The following is a 6,658-nucleotide window of genomic DNA, read 5'->3' as shown; positions in this document are numbered from 1 at the left end:
CATGCAATGATGCTCTGTGTATGTGGGGAAAGAGTTTAAAGCATTTGGAATATGACTTATAGATCACTCCAAGAAATCCACTTGCTCTAAAAAACGTTTTTTCCTTATGTTGGACTGGCAATCATACTAATAAATGTCTCTTAATTTTGGCAATAAAATGAGGTAAAGAAGTAAATTTGGAACTTTAAATGTCTAACTCAACATGAAGCACATATGGAGGTAAAGACACTGTATTTGTGGGACACAACTTTCTCTAAGTGCAAATTTGGGCATGGATATCTTTAACTGAGAATGAATTTGTTAACTCACACAACTGTCACAGGTTTTCGAAATTATAATATGCTTTGAACAGACTGAAAATTTAAGGGACTTAAAATCAAAGATCTTGACTTCTTAGAATTTACAATCTTAATCAGACAACTAAGATAGCATAAATAGATAAAGAGTTTAGGTTTTAGAATTATGAAAATATTAATGTATTAGCAGACTATAAGGTTTCTATTTATGCCACTTTCAGTTGGTGTTTCACGGTAATTATTTTTAACTGTTTAATATCAGAATACTAATATGAGATTGAATACCTTCTCACTTCCTTTGAAAATAATCTAGAAAAATCATTTTTCTCTATACTTTTTCCTTATTTGGCAATATAAATCTGTTTTATTTTTGGTTTTGTTTTATTTTGGAATTTTGATAGCAACAGTTTCTTTAAACAAAGATTATATTTCTCTTTTTAGGAAGGGTCAAAATTAAATGGTTACGTCAAAAACAGCTGCTGATAAAAGATTGAGGATAGGTTTCTTGACCTGACCTGAAGACCTTCATATCCCTCATTTTTCCCCCAACAAATTAATCCTTACCCATTATCTTTGTCTTTCTACCTCTCAGGCAATACATTACATCTAATCTTGAAAGCAAATTCCACAGATATGTGTTCTTAACAAACTTACTACGATCACTGGCTATTACAGAGGAATGCAGGGTCCCTGTTCTGTGAGTTCTTGATTTTCATTCATCCTCTTTTTTATCTCCTCAGTTTATTATCACACACTTTGTTTCATGAATGTAATCATTTTGAATGAATATCAGAACTAACAAGACTTGAGAAAGAAAAAGCAGGATATTGTGGCTGCAGGGATGAAAAGGTGTAGAGGCAGTCTGCTTTGCCTCTGTGGCAATGAAGATGGGTACATATTTAAAAATAGTCAATAATTATTTTTTTAGTATCATCATACTGTCTTCTTTCCTTTTAATGCAGGCTTGAGTCGCTGTTCCTCTTGCTTCTTGTTCCAGCATTGCATTTGATAGGGAAACAAGGAGAAGTGCTCCAAATATTTATGAACTGGATTGAATACATTGAAAATGGGGACCAGGGCATTCTTTACTTGAGTCTCTGTTTTTCTTATCTCTGAAATTAAAACTTAGTGGTTTAATATTCCTACTATTGAAATTTGAAGGAAGCAAAGAGACTCTTACATTAAATCACATTTAATCAGTTCCAAAAATTTGCTCTGTTCTATTTTTTCCCCATAATAAACAACGAAGCACTACTTTTTAAAAGTCTTCATATATTCAGAAGAAATGAAAAATTGTGGAAGATTCAGACTCAGTGTTGAAACATTAAAATTCTGATTTTTATCTTTCAAAAGAAGGTGAAAAAATTAATGAAGTAAACCATGGATATCAGCTGGTTGGTCTCATCTGTTCATATACTAGCAAGTTATATCCTCTTAACCACTGGGCATGGCTATAGATTATTTTTCTGCTAAAATAATTCCTTGAAGTTATATGAATACATAAAAGGTCTTGTAAAGTGTTGAATTCTGGCTCCCAATATATCACTAACATAATCTGTCCATAAGACAGATTTGAGTTTATTATTTATCACAGTAAGAGAGAAGACCACCACAACAGAACTTTGGAAATGTCTCCTAGGGGATGGGCAGGATTTGTTTTTACTGAGAAGTGGCAGTTTGATATAATGTGGGTATTTCATTGTTGGAAGTGAGGAAGATCAGTTGGAATTGGGTAATAATCATGATGGAGCACTTGGGGACTGTTAGAAACAACAAAGCAAGGCTTTGGGGCTAGGGGATCAAAGACTCTTAGGATGTAAACTGTTGATGCTTTATACTGAAGAGGTGATGCATCTACGTCTTTCATGAAGTTTTTAAAATAAATTACAAGTTTGTTTGCTTGGGCAAGAGGTTTTCAGAATAGTAAAGTTATGTTAATGAAGGCAATGAAATAAAATTATTTTATTTAGAAAATAACTATTTGAAAGAGCAGATGGTTTAAATCCTCAGTGCTCAAGCTATAATTGTACCTACGATTTATTTACAAACATTTCGTTATTTTCTTGCTATGACTTGATTACTGTTATAGTTGAAGCTGGCTTTGACCTCATACTATGGGGCCCAAAGTTATATAATTTTGTGAGCTCTCTTATAGAAAAGGAATATGAAATTATGGAATATAATTAGGTACATGGCTTTGAACAATTCCTTTTTCAATAATACTCTATTACTGTCAGGGTAAATTCATTTTTGAGTAGAATTATATTAGAATACAACAATTAGAATTGTCCCTCTGGGTTGCAACTTCACAGATGTAGAGTCAGGAGCCTCATCTGGGGAGAATGAGGTATGTCTGGAAAAACCAGACCTGTATTAGTCTTGTGAGAAAATTAATCCAAGGAAAACGAAGACATAGACAAATTACAGTAAAGCTAAAGTTCAGTAGCAAATTAGAGTCTACTGGTCCCAGGGTCAGTACTGAAAGAGGATTAAAAACCAGTGTGACAACCGAAAGCAAAAAGGTGACAGGTAGGTGAAACTGGACTGCCAATCAGGATTAGAAAATCTTAAAAAAAAAAAGGTGAAGACAATGAATTTGTTATTTGGATAAGCAGTATGGAGCTGTGAAGATGAGGAAGAGGACAGAAATTTCTTCTAGGATAATCTCTTTTTGTGGTCTTCATATACCATTATGAATAAGCCCTTGATCCTAAGGGAGTCTTGCCAAGCTCTAGGTTTGATATCTGCATTATGTATCATGACAAATAATGAACAACTTTGTCTCCTTGGATTTTCAATGGAATTTCTCAAATTTTATTCTCTTTCATACCACTTTTACAGTTTTGTACACGTCCAGGCATTTCCTATGACTGTTCAGCTTTGATTAAATCAAAATTTTAAGATATATTATTTTGAAAATTTTGCATTAAAGAACACTATCACAATAAACAGACAATAACTGTGCATAAATTAAAACAAGGTAAGGTTTTAAAATTTGAGCTAAATACTGTTTTCTAACAAAGGTGCTAATAACAAAGCCTGCTTTGTCTTTCACAAAATCAGATTAGCAGGTATTAGTGGCATGTAAAAGGCATAATAACAAAACATTGACATTATCTTTGATTTAATCAGAAGATTTGAATATGCTTGATTAATTTTTGACTGTGTGTTTTAATGTTATTTCATGCATGTCAATTGTATGCCCATGCCCCTCCTTGCAGAAAACACTTTAACAGGTAACCTTCATTACCAGGCAATAATGACATGGTGAGATTTTAACCTTAACCTAAAATGGTGTATTTGCTTTCATGCTTTTAGCCCACAGGCTGCTAGAGACGTAATTTTCCATGGGCTAACAAAATAAGTGGTGTTATATCACAGACATTAATTTTGATTTGATACTTCAATGATCCATTTCAATGAACACAGCATTGCCAGTGTTTCAGTACATTCAGGCTAGTATAACAAAATACCTTGAAGTGGGTAGCTTATAAACCAGAAAATTTATTTCTCAACCTTCTAGAAGCTGGGAAGTCCAAGGTCAAAAGGCTTGTAGATTCAGTTTGTTGAGAGACTGCTTCCTCACAGATGGCACTGTCTCCCTGTGTCTTCACATGGAAGGGGAAAACAAGTTCTCTGGGATCTCTTTTATAATGGCACAAATCCCATTAATACGGCAGATCCCAGGATGCACTGAGCCCAAGTGCCCATATGAGTCTCTCTCCCCTCAGCTAGGTGAAGGTGCAGAAGGTGCAGAAGTCAGAGTATGAAATGGAATGAATGTTCCTGTTCTGGGAAGCACACTTGTTGTAATTGCATCTTTTGGAATCCTTTTTTTTTTTTTTTGCAAGGGGTAGGGATTTATGTATTTTATTTCAAAGATTCTCTAGCCACAAGTTTTCCCCAGGGAAATTCTGAGAAATCCACAATTTATTACCAGATAAAACATGAAAAGTTTGCCGTTAGTCCCACTCCCCTCCCCTCCCCTCCCTCTTTTTAGTTTTAATTTATTGATTAAACTGATGGTGGCAATCCATGACGTGTGACAAAGAGTGTACATATGTATGTGTGTATATTGAATGCTAAACATATTACCAAGAGACACATTTTAATAAAGATTTCTGTCATAATTTGAAAAAGAATACCTCCAAAGTTTGCATCTCTGGATACCATTGCCTTGGGGGTTAAGATATCAACATATGAATTTTGAAGGGACATAAATACTCAGTCCATTGTAGTCAGGGAGGTTAAGACTAATCTGATAACAGAGCCCTACTTCTGCCTTCATATGACACAAGAGTCAACAAATAGTTATTACGCACCTATTATGTTGCAGGCACTGTTCTATCAATAGGAATATAGACAGCAAAAGATAAAACTAGCATTAGGAGATATACCTAATGTAAATGACGAGTTAATGGGTGCAGCATACCAACATGGCACATGTATACATATGTAACAAACCTGCACGTTGTGCACATGTACCCTAGAACTTAAAGTATAATTAAAAAAAAAATAGAGACCATTCCTGTGCTCTATATGACATTGAAAAACTTATACCCACTACACAAATTGATTATAAGAAATATAAATTAGATGAATAAAACACATTATAAAAATATAAAGATAATACACACAAATATAAAAACATTTATACATATAAGTACACAAATATATATAATAAATAAGTACAAAATAAAAAAGAAAATAAACACAAATACAAAGGTATATATCACCCCAGATACTACACAATATCATTACCATTTACTGCCATGGTGAAGATAGATATCTACCTACATTTTGTCTGATCTATAATATTTTGACCATTATCTTCTATTAGCCCCATCCCTAGTATTCTTACATGCTGATTGACATAATTTGCAAAACACATCTGCTGGTACAAGGTTAGGCACATTGACCAATGATAGAAAGACAATTAAATGCTTAACCCTGTATCTCAGTACACTAAAAAATTGACGGCAGAATCTTCTGCTCCTACCTTTCTCCATCTCTGAAGATTTCATAGAATCTAACCTCTTAAAGCCAGGAACTCTTTCTTACTCACACTTGCATTCCTAATAAATAGAAGATAAAGCTCTTGTCACGTTGTAGGTCATCAATAATTGTCTTTTAATAGAGGAGTGAAGGTAAGACAAACATCTGTATCACTTATATGAAGTGTAAACTCACTATGGCCAATAGAATAAACTATTTAGGCCTTGTTAAATTCCTAATGCTCAAGAATTTAGAAAATTTTTAGATCCAAATGTCCACTTCAGAATCTCCAAACTATAGAAACATTGTCCTTGAACATCAAATATTGCGCCTCTCTAGGTCAAAGTGTTATCAAAGTAGTTAGTAACCATAGCATACTTTTATTTTTATATGCCATATTTTATAATATGTTTTTAACTTAAGAGAGAGTAAGCCAAATGGTATAAAGCCTAAGCCTTCAGAAGAGTCTTGCCATGGAAATATACAAACTCTAGGACTTCTAACATTGTAGCTTGGTCTAATTGCTCAGTACCTAAGCTTTGGTCAAGATGCTTTGCTTTCTTGTCCTAGGATTGTATGGTTTAGCACTTGAACTGAAAGTTATTCACTCCAGTTGAATCACGTTGTTCTAAACTTTGCCTGTTTCCATCTGATTGTGAACTGAGATATAATCTCTCACTCTGATCTTACCTTGAAAGCGATGCTCTGATTCACTTCCTGATTCCTGTCTTTTATTACCTAGTTGCTTCTCTCCCAACTTCATATCTGTAAGTATATTATAAGAGGCATACATGGCTATAGGATTAATGATAGCCATAAGGCTCACACAAGTATCTTGCAGGGCTGACACTATGTGTCACTTAGCAGTATGATGCAACTTGGTCTGGGGTTTTCCTGGAGACAAGACCATCTCAGCACAGATGAAACTCTCATAAACCTTAAAACAAAGCTCACACAATAGTTTAAACTCCTTTAGTAAAGGAAACACCTGGTAACAACAGTACAGTTTGCCACATTGATTAACTAGTCCTTTCACAAAATATTTCTCTGTAGCATGTGATGCATTGGATAGCATTTTATGCAGAGTTGAAGTCCTTTCAAAATTGAAGTCAATCCTTTCAAACTCTGCCACTGCTTTTTGAACTAAGTTCATGTTATATTCTAAATCCTATTTATGATTTCAATGATGTTCACTGTATCTGCACCATGGGTATTTTCCATCTCAAGAAACCACTTTCTTTGCCCATCCATAAGAAGCAATTCCTCATCCATTAAAGGTTTATCCTGAGATAGCAGCAGTCTTCAGTCATATCTTCAGGCTCCACTTCTAATTCTAATTTTGATATTTCCACAACTTCCTCCACTGA

This window comes from Pan paniscus, chromosome 2, assembly GCF_029289425.2.
Source record: "Pan paniscus chromosome 2, NHGRI_mPanPan1-v2.0_pri, whole genome shotgun sequence".
Lineage (NCBI taxonomy): Eukaryota > Metazoa > Chordata > Mammalia > Primates > Hominidae > Pan > Pan paniscus.
This window is presented reverse-complemented; position numbering follows the sequence as displayed.